An 11812-nucleotide genomic window follows, 5' to 3' on the forward strand; every position below is an offset into this window, starting at 1 on the left:
TCCTCTGGCGAACCAACATCCGTACATTCTTCTTCCCTTATGTGATCATCAGAAACACCACACTTGGCTAAAACAGACTTATCTCTCCCCCAAAGGCTGAAGCCCTGTGATTCACCCAGTTACTGGATTCAGATTCAAGTGCATATTTTCTGGGAGATGCATCATACTTCCCAACATGTCTGGAAGTAGCTACTCATGGAACGGTAACCTGTCAACTAAATTCTGCAGTTCACTACCAGCAACATAGCCAGCAATGTTGAGAAAAGCCAGGCTGCACGCAATAAGAATTTCCAGAATGGGAATTTTATATGTGGAGAAGAAGAGAATGGAAAATACTTCAATTGTCATTGGTTAATAGTACATGCAATATTGAGGAGATATTGTGGACTCCTTGCCCTGGTGGGAAAGCAAGTCCCTTGGTCAGACAAGATGCAAGCCCCTAGTTGTGGGCTTGGTATCGCCCTGTCCACTTCCTTGTTAAGATGTGAGTGGGCCTGGGGTTGATGCCTTCCAAGGAGAGTCATTGTTTTAGCACCCTACTTTTTGTGGGTACATGTCCAGGGATTGCCCTGAGGAATGGGCAATCTCAGGCAATAGTTGGCTACTTTCTTTGACATTTCAGCTCCCTTAAGAATTCAATGGGTTTCTTCTATTCAAGTCCATAGGCTGGTAGTTTGAGCAGGGGATCATCTCAGGTCAGAATCCTTGAGCTGGCAACTGGCCTCTGTGTCTTGCCCACTGCCCTGCATCTCAAATTAGTGGTACTTTCTTTCATCTCTGAAGTGGGTAGTCACCCTAGATTTTCTCCTTGCCCCCAGCTGTATCCCAGCTGCATCTTCACAATATGTCAACTGTCCCCTTTAACAAACGTGACTTCCTTAAGACAAGATCCTCGGGAGAGACCTGGAAAATGGGGGCAATGTTTTCTGGGACCCCAATCTTTTCTCTTGCTAACTCACCTGATCTACTGCTTGTGTTCTAACTTTAGCCAGATAAATCTGATTTTCCAATGCAGCAGGACTTGCTCATCAATGTCCACTCACTTTAGATTACAGGCCGTAGGCAGAAAGGCCCTCTCTTAGCAAAGCTGTATTTTCATCCCTCTGCACTCTCCAGCGGGCCACCATCCCCCTAAGTGTGAGTCTTATGGGACCTTAATGAAGACTGCCAAAGGTAGCCAACATCCTGAATATTCCCTCTCAGATCTCCAAATGTCATGTCTCCATACACATAAGGTCTGTACCCCAGGGTAAAACAGGCCCACCATGACCAGCCATTTTGCTAAACCAGGACCGTCCTCCCGGTCTGAGCAAAGACTTCCTTGCTGCTCTCTGCATGAACATCTCTTCTCAGCCAATCCACATTTAGGGTTTGCTCATTTTCACATCCCCTTGGTTTATGATACAAGCAACAGGAATTCCAGTTCAACCTGGCTTACAGTAAGGAGGTTTCATTAACAATATGCTACAAAAACTCCAGAGGTGGGTCAGATATGTTTCCATCAAGGCGCCGGCTTGATTTCCCTGCAACTGACTTGCCTCAGCCTTTGTGTATACAGTCGGCGTCCATATCCGTGGTGCACCATGCTTACGATCCATGGTTGGTTGAATCCTTGGATGTGGAATCTGCAGACATGGGAGGGCTGACTAAAGGACTTGAACATCAGTGGATTTTGGTATCCTTGGAGGGTCCTGGGACCAACCCCCGTGGATCCCGCGGGATGACTGCATGTGGGCTCAATCCTCAGCTTGACTCCTTCGTGGAAACAACTGGGCTGCAGCAGGGCCTGGCATGGTTTTTGCAAGTCACGCCCCCCTCCTCCAAAAGAAAACACCATCTTTCCCTAGAAGCCACCAACGAATGCCTTCCGCAGTCTAAATCATCATGTGCCGGGCCCTACAACATGCCCACGGCCTGATATATGTGTCCTACCTCTGGTTCGGAAAGCGAGTTAATGACCTGAAAAGCACATGGGCTGCAGAGGTGGGGACAAAACACAGAATCGGGACAGTTGCCATGGTACTGGGGGAAGTTACCCCACACCACGGTACAGGATCACATCTACCACGTATTCCCCAGTAGCTTCTGAGGCCCCCAAGGGCCGCAGCTGCCTCTTAATGGCCTTTTCTCCCCACCCCAGCCCCAGCCCCTAGTACTGCGCCTGGCACATGGTAAGCACTTGACAACATAAATGACCGATGCATCTACTGCTTTCAAATGCCTCTTTCACAGCTCTGGTCCCCTCCCCTGTCCCCATGCTCCCAATTCTCCTCCAGACTTTTCTGTAAAGTCCAGCTCCCCTTGGAAGCCTTCCTGCCCCGGGGGATGTTTCGTGACACTTCGATGAAACTAAACTCTTCAAGAGGTGATGAATTCGAAGGCACTGACTTCAGGAGTCAGGGGGCTCCTAAGGACAGTAGTCTCAATGTGTCAGCTGATTATAGGAAGGGGAAAATAAGGCAAGAGAGGTTGTCCAGGTCCCCTGACTCTGGGGGTCTCGAATACACAGATGAGTGAGCTGCGAATACACTATTATATGTAGGGCATTGGTCTTTCTCTTCAGCAGCTAAATAAGATCTCTTTTCATCTGTGAAAATGCGTTAAACGGCAAGCTCCACAGCAGCCCTTGCCTCACAGGATGATGGATCGGGTTGGGTGGCCCGGCCCAGGGCTGGCCAGCAAGACATCAGGATTTCTAAGCAGGAGGAAGGCCGAGAGAGTGCTGGCAGGGCTCGCCAGCTTCACCGAGGGAAAATTCCACTCACCATCCTCATTGGTCACCTGTTAAGGTAAACATCTCTGCCTATTAAAAGAATAAATGGAAACGACAACAGTGTTATCAGCGCACCAGCAGCATCACAGACAGGTTTGATTAGCAAGACTTCGTGTGTGTTTGCTTTTCTCACACACCTGATCTCACTTTGATCCTTGGAACACTTGGGAGCACACGAGCCATATTTACCCTCCAAAGGACCCATTCAAGAACAGGTCTTCGCATGCATTAGGATGGCTTATGTCTGCCACAGTGGTTCTCCACTGGGGGCGAGCTGTCCCCCTCCCCCACCAAACATTTGGCAATGTGTCTGGAGACACTTCTGAGTGTCGCAACTGAGGGAGGGGGAAGTGCTCCTGTCATCCAATGTCATCCAGAGGGCACGGCTGCTGCTAGACCGACTATAAGGCACACCAAGCCCTCCCACAACAAAGAAGCGCCCTGCCCCAAAAGTCGATAGGGTCAAGGTTGAGAAACTCTGGGCTGCAAGTAACAGAAGACCCTGACTCACACAGTCGTCAACAATAAATGCATTTCCACTCTCACACACCCAGAAATCCATCGGTGAGGTGGACCCAGGGGTTTGTCAGTCAGGGGCTCTGCGTCATCAAGGACCAGGCTAGTGCCCCCAAGGTTCCAAGATGCCTAAAGAATTTGCTTGGGTCCCATCCAGACCTGAAAACTTCCAAAGGAAGGAGAGGCCATTTCTGCCTGGGTGTCCCCAGTACCTCTTCAGCAGAACTTCCCTTTCATTGGCCAGAACCAGGCAACACACCCACCCGTAAACCAGCCACTGGCCAGGAGTGTGGGACAGCATGGCGGGGGGGTGAGGTCAGCCTCCTGAGCATGCGGCCTCTCAGAGAATGTCGGGTTCTCTAAGAAGTAGGCAAATGACCCTGGCTGCTCCATCTTCCAAACCCTGGTCTAACATTCAGGTGCTTCTCCATGTTGAATGTGCACACAGAACGCTGGGGACTCTGGTTAAAAAGGCAGGTTCCAAGGCAGAAGGTCTGGGGCGAGCCCTGAGATGCTGCATCTCTAACAGACTCCCGAGAAGATGCCAAGGCTGCCAGCCCACAGAGCACACTCTGAGTAGCAGGCGTTACATGATGCGGCTTATTCTTTTTATATTATTTTACACTTAGTTGTGGTTAAACACACATAGCATACAATTTACCATCTTAACCGTTTTTTTTTTCTGAGTAAGATTCGCCCTGAGCTAACATCAATTGCCAATCTTTCTCTTAGTTTTGCTCAAGGAAGACTGTCCCTGTGCCAATCTATTGTATGTGGGATGCCACCACGGCATGGCTGACAAGTGGTGTAGGTCCACTCCCAGGATCTGAACCTGTGGACCCAGGCCACCAAAGTGGAGCGCACTGAACTTAACCACTATGCCACAGGGCCGGCCCCCTCATCTTAACCAGTTTTGTGCACAGTTCAGTCGTATTAAGTATATTCATATTGTTGTGCAACCAATCTCCAGAACTCTTCATCTTGCAAAACTGAAACTCTGTCCCCATTAAACACAACTCCCATCCCTACTCCCCCAGCCCCTGGCAACACCATCCTACCTTCTGTCCCTAAGAATTGACTTCTAGGTACCTCACATAAGTGGATTCGTACAGTACTTGTCCTTTTGTGACTGGCTTATTTCACCCAACATAATGTCCTCAAGGTTCAACCGTGTTGTAACATGGGTCAGAATTTTCTTCCTTTTTAAGGCTGAATAATATTCCATTGTGTGTATATACCACATCCTGTTTATTCACTCATTTGTCGATGCACACTTGGGTTGTTTCCACCTTTTGGCTACTGTGAATAATGCTGCTATGAACATGGGTCCACAAATCTCTCTTCAAGGTCCTGCTTTCAATTGTTTTGGATACATATCCAAATGTGGGGTTGCTGGCTCATACAGTAATTCTGTTTAATCTTTTGAAGACCCACCATACTGTTTTCCATAGTGGCGGCACCAATGCTGTTTATTCTTAAACTTGATGGCACATTGAACTCACATTGGAAGATTTACAAATTACTGATGCTTAGGTCCCTCCTCCAGAGTTTGAAGTAATTAGCATGGAGTGTAGCCTGGACATTAGAATGCTTTGTTTTTTTTTTTTTTTTTTTGCTGAGGAAGGTTCACCCTGAGCCAGCATCCATTGCCAATCTTCCTCTTTTTGTCTTTGAGGAAGCTTAGCCCTCAGCTAACATCTGTGCCCATCTTCCCCTATGTTTTTGTCCGTGGGTTGCCGCCACAGTGTGAGCAGTGAGTGGAGTTGGTCCATGCCCGGGATCTGAATCTGCGAAACTGAGCTGCCAAAGTGAAGCACACAGAACTTTAACTACTCGGCCATGGGGCCAGGCCCCAGACCAAAAGATTGGGATTTTTAAAAACCCCTCAGATGATTCCAATATACTTCAAAGTTGGAGAACCACTGCTTCCTTGCCATTTGCTTGTCTCTCACAAAATTATGAGCACGTTTTCTAGGATGACGTGATTCCAGCTAGGTGGGACTTCTTGTTGGGCTCCGTAACTCTGTGTCGCCAGATGACATATGCTCACTGACTCACAGGCTGTGTCCACCCCCTCCCCCAGTCACCAGGCACATCATATCCTCATTAGCCATCAGTAGGAAGATTTAACTATGACCCCTGATGGCTTTGAAGTGCGAGAACTTCAGAGCAGGCAGACCTCAATAACGGCCTACTCCTTTTTTTTAAAAAAAATTTTTTTTAAAGGGATCTTTACTTCAAAGGAAATTTTACCTGGAATCCCTTTATATAAAATAGATCAAAGCAGAATTACTCTGTTGACTTGGGAATGAGGTGAGGACACCAGAGCCCCCTGCCCCTGGAAGCACAGAGCCATCCCCATGGTCCCCCTTGTGCACCCCGAAACTCCTTTCAGTTCTAGCCTAAACCCCTCATTTCATCCATAAGAAAACCAAGGCCCAAGAAGTTAAGTGACCTGCTCAAGATCACACACCAAGTAAAGCTCAGCGAGCCCTCCAAAGGGGGACCCGTCCATGTCATGCGGCATCTCCTGGGTGGGCTTCAGTGCGGCTGTGTTTTATGGTCAGACAAGCACTCGGCCGCCATAGGACCAAACTACTGCAAACCCCGTAACACAGTCCCGCCCTGCCAGAGACGCTCATGTCACAGGGTGTCCTCTCAATTACTGTATTCCGAGCCACAAAGCACTGTCTGGGGAGGACACATTGGGAGGAAATGACTTCAGTCAAGTCTGGTTTATGCTCAGAGAAGTCACCCACCTGGTTAGATGAGGAATAGAAGAGTCAATGGTATTTAATCATGATTCCCAAAGGAATGACCTTCTAGTTGCAAACATGTGACATCATTTAAATATTGTTTAAAAAATCTATACGATAGGCCTTTACGAGGAGGCCATCACAGATAGGCCCCTATCAGACAAACGGGGTGGCAGTGGGGTCTGCTCTAACGCCACACAAACGGGGATGTGGGGCTTGGGATACAATTTCCAGTGAAAGCATTATATACAAACCCCAAAAGTGACATCTCTCAACAACGATTAGCTGGCAGTGAAGTCATTATTCTCTGAAAACCATATGAGATGACTCGAAAAGGGATTCTGATGATGAAGACACTGATGTGTCATGATGATACAAGAATATAGTTTGAACGCTATTGTTTTCTGGAAATGTAATTGGGACAAGTGCAATATTTCTTTCTGAATACATTATTTTATATAATATGTGATTTTAAATGTGTATAATTAGATTATAAAATCAAATAGTAGAAGTAGACATCTATCTATATCTCTATCTCTAAAATTTTATATATTCAAATGGCCAAAAACTATTTTGGGGGGGGGGTCTTCCTGCTGAGAAAATGAGGGACTATCTTATTTTCGTGTTTGCTTTATATTTGGGCACCCATGCTGTTGCCATACACTTACACTTCATGTTTTGCCCTCACCCTTTACTGAGTGGTAACAAGGGGTAAGGGGGAAATCCGCATACGTGGTAACATTGTTGAGGAGGCTGCTGCCCACATTTTCTTCTACAAAACGTCCCACATGATAAATCTTTTGGAATTTAACGCAAAGAAAAAAATACGCCTTTAAAAATTAGTATAATTCTACCTTTATGATAAAAAGAACTTTTAAATATCATATTTTCCTTTTTACTCAGCCTACTAGGAAGCTTTAAGTTTGGATCATATAGAGTAACTAGCACAGATTAAAATCTCCTTTCCTTTGTAGTTATCGTACTTGCTTCCTTTGCTCAAATGTTGTCATTTTCTCTTCCTACCTTTACTTTAAAACTTAAATTCATGTGCTCAAAGTACTCACACCCTTTATTAAAAGCTGCTTTATTATGTGCTCAAAGCTTCAAAGATATGGAGAATGCAAATTGATTGGTTCAGAAATGGGCACATTACCTAGCCCAGGCCAAATCTGGGACTTCTGTTGGAATTACTGGTAAAAAATGCTGTCTTTCTCTGCAAGGATTGCTCGGCTGGTAGGATATGAGTGCAGAACTGCTGGTGAGCATCTTTGTCATCACCTGTGCCTGAGAGCCCGCCTGAGAAGGAAGCAACGTGAAGAAAAGCAGATCTGAGAGAAGGAAACAGAGATTCCCCAATAATCATTTGCAGGCCTGGATCCAGCCATGCCTGAAGGCACCTACCCCTGGACTTTTCAATTATGTCAGGCAATATTTCCTACTTTCGTTTCATTCAGGTTAAGCTGGGATTGTGCTATTTGGAACAAGGAGTCTAACTAATACACCCCCAATATTCATTCATTCACTCACTCGTTCAACAGGTGTTTGTGGTGCACCCACTATGTGCCAAGTCCTATACTGGTCACAGAAGCATCTTCATTCCACCCAGAGTTCTGGAGCAGGATCACTCCCATGACATAAGCATCAGGGATGGACAAACTCATTTTCCAATGACCATTAATGCTTATCATTCAAAAATAAAGGTAATATTTGCCTTCCTTGCCTTCAGCTCCAGTTCTACAACGGCAAACAAGATCTTGGGGGCTGTTTTACACATACTTTAATTATGGATCTTTCTCTAGATGGGTCTACAAGTGTTAAACGTCCAAATAAATTCAATGATTCTCTGACCTTTACTGAGCACCGCCTGTATGCAAAACCTTGAGTTAAGTCTGTGAACCCACAGGACAAGGCCTTCCGCAGGGGCTTCTCCCAGAAAAAGCTTAACTGGCCCATGATGAGGTCCAGCAAGTAGGGTGCAGTCAGTGAGAAGGGGGCACATTCCCAGAGGCAAGAGCTCACTTCTTCAGGGGACTAGAAAGGAGAGCAAGGACTGACATCGTGGATTCCAGACCCCACTCAAAGGGCAACCCAGGGCTGCTAGACCCCTCCAGGTGTGCTGGGTTGGGGGTAGGAGAGCTGAGTCTGGTCTCAGGTCTGCCGATGACCAGCGGGGTGACCTTGGGCAAGTCTCCTCTGTTTCCTATTTACAAAATCAGAACGTTGGATCAGCTGGAACTCATCGTTCTGGTCCCTTCCAACTTTTTGCATCTTTGTTAATTTATAGCCTTTAGATGGTACAAAATTCATACAGGCCCACAATCCCAATTTTGTCATTTTCAAATCCAAAAAGCTCTGAAAACCAGAAGACCTTTTTTTGAAAAGTATTTGGAAGAAAAACCTGGCCTGAACTGACAGGAGGCTATTTATAGCCTTTGTTATCCCACTTAGCGTGAATAGTTAGACACTCTGCCACAGGAACATGAACGGGTTTACTTACAGGGTGCTGGGCAGACTCCACTGGGAGTGGGCTGTAATATCCAGCAGAGGCACCATATCGCCTTTCTAAAGTTAAAAGCATGGGAATGCCCCAATTCCGGGCCCGGCAGTTCTGAGTAAAGTTTGTAGACCTGCACTAAGATCAGTGAGCCTGCAGCCAAGACAACTTGCAAGGACCCCAGAAGCCGCTTGTCTCCCCAGCTTGTCTAAACTCCACCTTTCTTGTCCCAAGACCCTAAGTCTCCCAAGCCCCTTCCCCTGAATCTAATTGTCCCCTTTCTCTAAAACCCCTTCTATGCTGGACACCCTTTGTCTGGATAGTGGTTCTAGCTGGGGCTCTTTCTGGTTGCATCTTTCCTTCAAGAAAATATTCCTCTCCTTCGGGGTCCTGTTCTCTGCTAAGGATCAGGGGCCAATCTAATAAAATAAGTCATCTAAGGAATGGATGAGTGTATTAGGTGCCCTCCATGGAAAAGACATCTGTATTTGGAACAGATATATATATATATAGATAAATGGATATATATACACACACACTTTTTCACTTTTTAATTTTAATTGTGGTAAAATACACAAAACATAAATTTTTGTGTTAAAATTGACCATTAATCATTTTTAAGTGTATAGTTCAGTAGCGTTAAGTATATTCACATTGTTGTGCAACCCATCTCCAGAACTTTTCATCCCCATTGAACAACGACTCCCCATTTCTCCCTCCCCTCAGCCCCTGGCAACCACCATTCTACTTTCTGGCTCCACGAATTTGACTATTCCAGGTACTTCATGTAAGTAGAATCATACAGTAGTATTTGTCTTTTTGTGACAGGCTTATTTCTCTTAGCATAATGTCCTCAAGTTTCATCCTTGTTGTGTCATGTGTCAGAATTTTCTTTATTAGGCTGAATAACATTCCATTGTATGTCAAATTTTACCATCATTCATCCATCGATGGACATTTGGGTTGCTTCTACCTTTTGACTATTGAGGATAATTCTGCTATGAAATGGGTGTAGTGTAATACATATTTTTAAACCTCTTGGTTTACACCTCCTTATGGGTAGAGTTTTTTGAATCCTCCTCTCTCTGCCATATGCCCCAGAAAGAAGGGAAGGCAATGTCATCTGGGGAAGGAGAAGGAGTTTCCCCAGAAGAAAGAAAGAGAAAGGGAGAGCCTACCTCTCCTGCCCTATGGATTCTAGAAAGGAGGAGAAAGTTCACCCCATCATCCACAAGAAGGAAGATGTTTGGGAAGTAGGTGACAGGGGCAGGGGCTCAACCTTCCCTCTCTAGGACAAAAGTCCCAAAGTGGGCAGACACGTTAGATCCAGAGGGTAAAGTCCGGAACATTGGCCAGGCTGTGGGAATGGTGCATGAGACCTAGCGGCCTGCTTCCCTGGGCTCACTAGGAGACGATGAGAACAAGCCACTTCCAGAGCGTATTGGGCAGCGGTACAGCAACCATGAATGGTGGCCAGACAGCCATGCCTGAGCACAGGGCAGAAGGCTCTTTGAGGGCTGATGGGTGAGCCGAAGCCCCGAGTCAGAACAAAGAGGTCCCCAAAGTGGGAGCTTACAACCAGGGCAAAGGACCAAGCCATAGCCCCCAGAAGCGGGTGCCAAGATATCCCTAAGAGGCCAGAGGGGTCCGGTCACTGCTGTGGACCAGAGCAGCCACACTGGATCAGGCCTTCATCCTGCAGACTCCACGAGTATTCAAAGCCCTGTCTCCCCACCGCCATAGCCTCACAGGTGGTGCTCCCACCCCAAAGCCACCTCACTCCCGGGGTGGGAGGGGAGAGTGGACACTACGGAGACACACTCCCCACAGAGACTCTTTAAAGCCGCCTGGATTGCTGACTACTCACACTGAAAGGACACAGTTTGAAACTGAAGAGAGAGAGCGTACTAGGTGCTGTTGGCGCCACGCCCAGGTCCCCTGGACCAGCTGGTGCCCCAACCCCCATCTGCTGCATGCTGCCACCAAAGCTCCCTGGGGTGACTTTCCCTGGAGTATTGCCTTGGCAAGGGAAGCCATCCCACCTGGAGACACCTAGAAGGTTAGGAGGTCCAGATCCTGTCTGATGGCAGCCAGGGACCCTGACACTGAAATACAAAAACCCAGTCCCCCTGTCTCTAGATGGGACCACCTCTCTGGCACCTGCTCCAGAGCTCCTGTGAGATCAGGGGAAGCGGACTCCAGCTGGCACCAGCCTTGCTCAGCTCCTTCCCGGGCCCTCCTGTTTCCCCACCCCCTCCTGCTCACTGGGCCACGTGCACCTGAATCCTGGTCTCAGGTCTGCTCCCTGGAACCCACCTAGGACACAGCACCCTGCCGACTAGTCCACGGCTCCCTGTATGTACCCCATAGGGTGGTGCTGCCCGCGAATAAAGAAGCGCATTTTCTTTGCACATCTAAGTGTAGTGCAAGTGGATCTGTGACTGACTCCACTGTACAGTTAGCAATGTATTAAGGCAACGATGACTCTAAGGAGGGGTTTACCGGCCCTGGAGTAAAGCCCCCGGAGATGCAATCTGGGGGCAGGTGGCCTTTCTCCGCTCCTCTTTGCCTGCAGGGCCGACTGGGTGGTTGCTGGGCTGGTCTCTAACCCAAACCTCCCGTGAGGGTTTGTTCCTCCAGATTAGTGTGGCCAGATGTAGGAAATAAAAATAGGAGATGCCTAGTTAAATTTGAATTTCAGAGAAACAATAAATAACTTATTAGTATAAGCATGATCCAAGTATTTCACAAGACGTTTTTACACTAAAGAAGTTATTTGTTGTTTATCTGAAATTCCGATTTCACTGGGCATCCTGCATTTTTCCTGGCAGCCCTCTCCCACACCAGCTGAGCTGGCAGAGCCTCTGGATCTGCCCACACTCTGGACCCTGGGCTGCCGGGTGAGTTGCAGGGGTCAGAAAGTCTTCCTGTTGGGATTTCTCTCCTGGCTTGGCCTCTTTTAGGTCAGCTGCTTATGCCCTCCTCCCTGGATGTGATGAAAGCTGCAGACTCTCAAAGTTCTCAGCTAAAAGGGAAACAGCACGATAATACATAGCTAGGGAGATAATTGCGGTAGGACGACACGTCACTCAGAAATCGCCTCGGAGGCAAACACCAGTTTGAATGTCAGCGTGTTCCTACTCATCTGGAAAGAACGTCTGGTGCCAGGCGGGACTCACCCTGGGACTAGAACAGAATAAGAATTGCAGGCAAGTGGGAGAAACAGAACCAGTGGGGACTCATGTTTGTTGAGCACCTACTACGTGCCTACCT

The sequence above is a fragment of the Equus quagga genome, chromosome 12, assembly GCF_021613505.1.
Source record: "Equus quagga isolate Etosha38 chromosome 12, UCLA_HA_Equagga_1.0, whole genome shotgun sequence".
NCBI classification, from domain to species: Eukaryota; Metazoa; Chordata; class Mammalia; order Perissodactyla; family Equidae; genus Equus; species Equus quagga.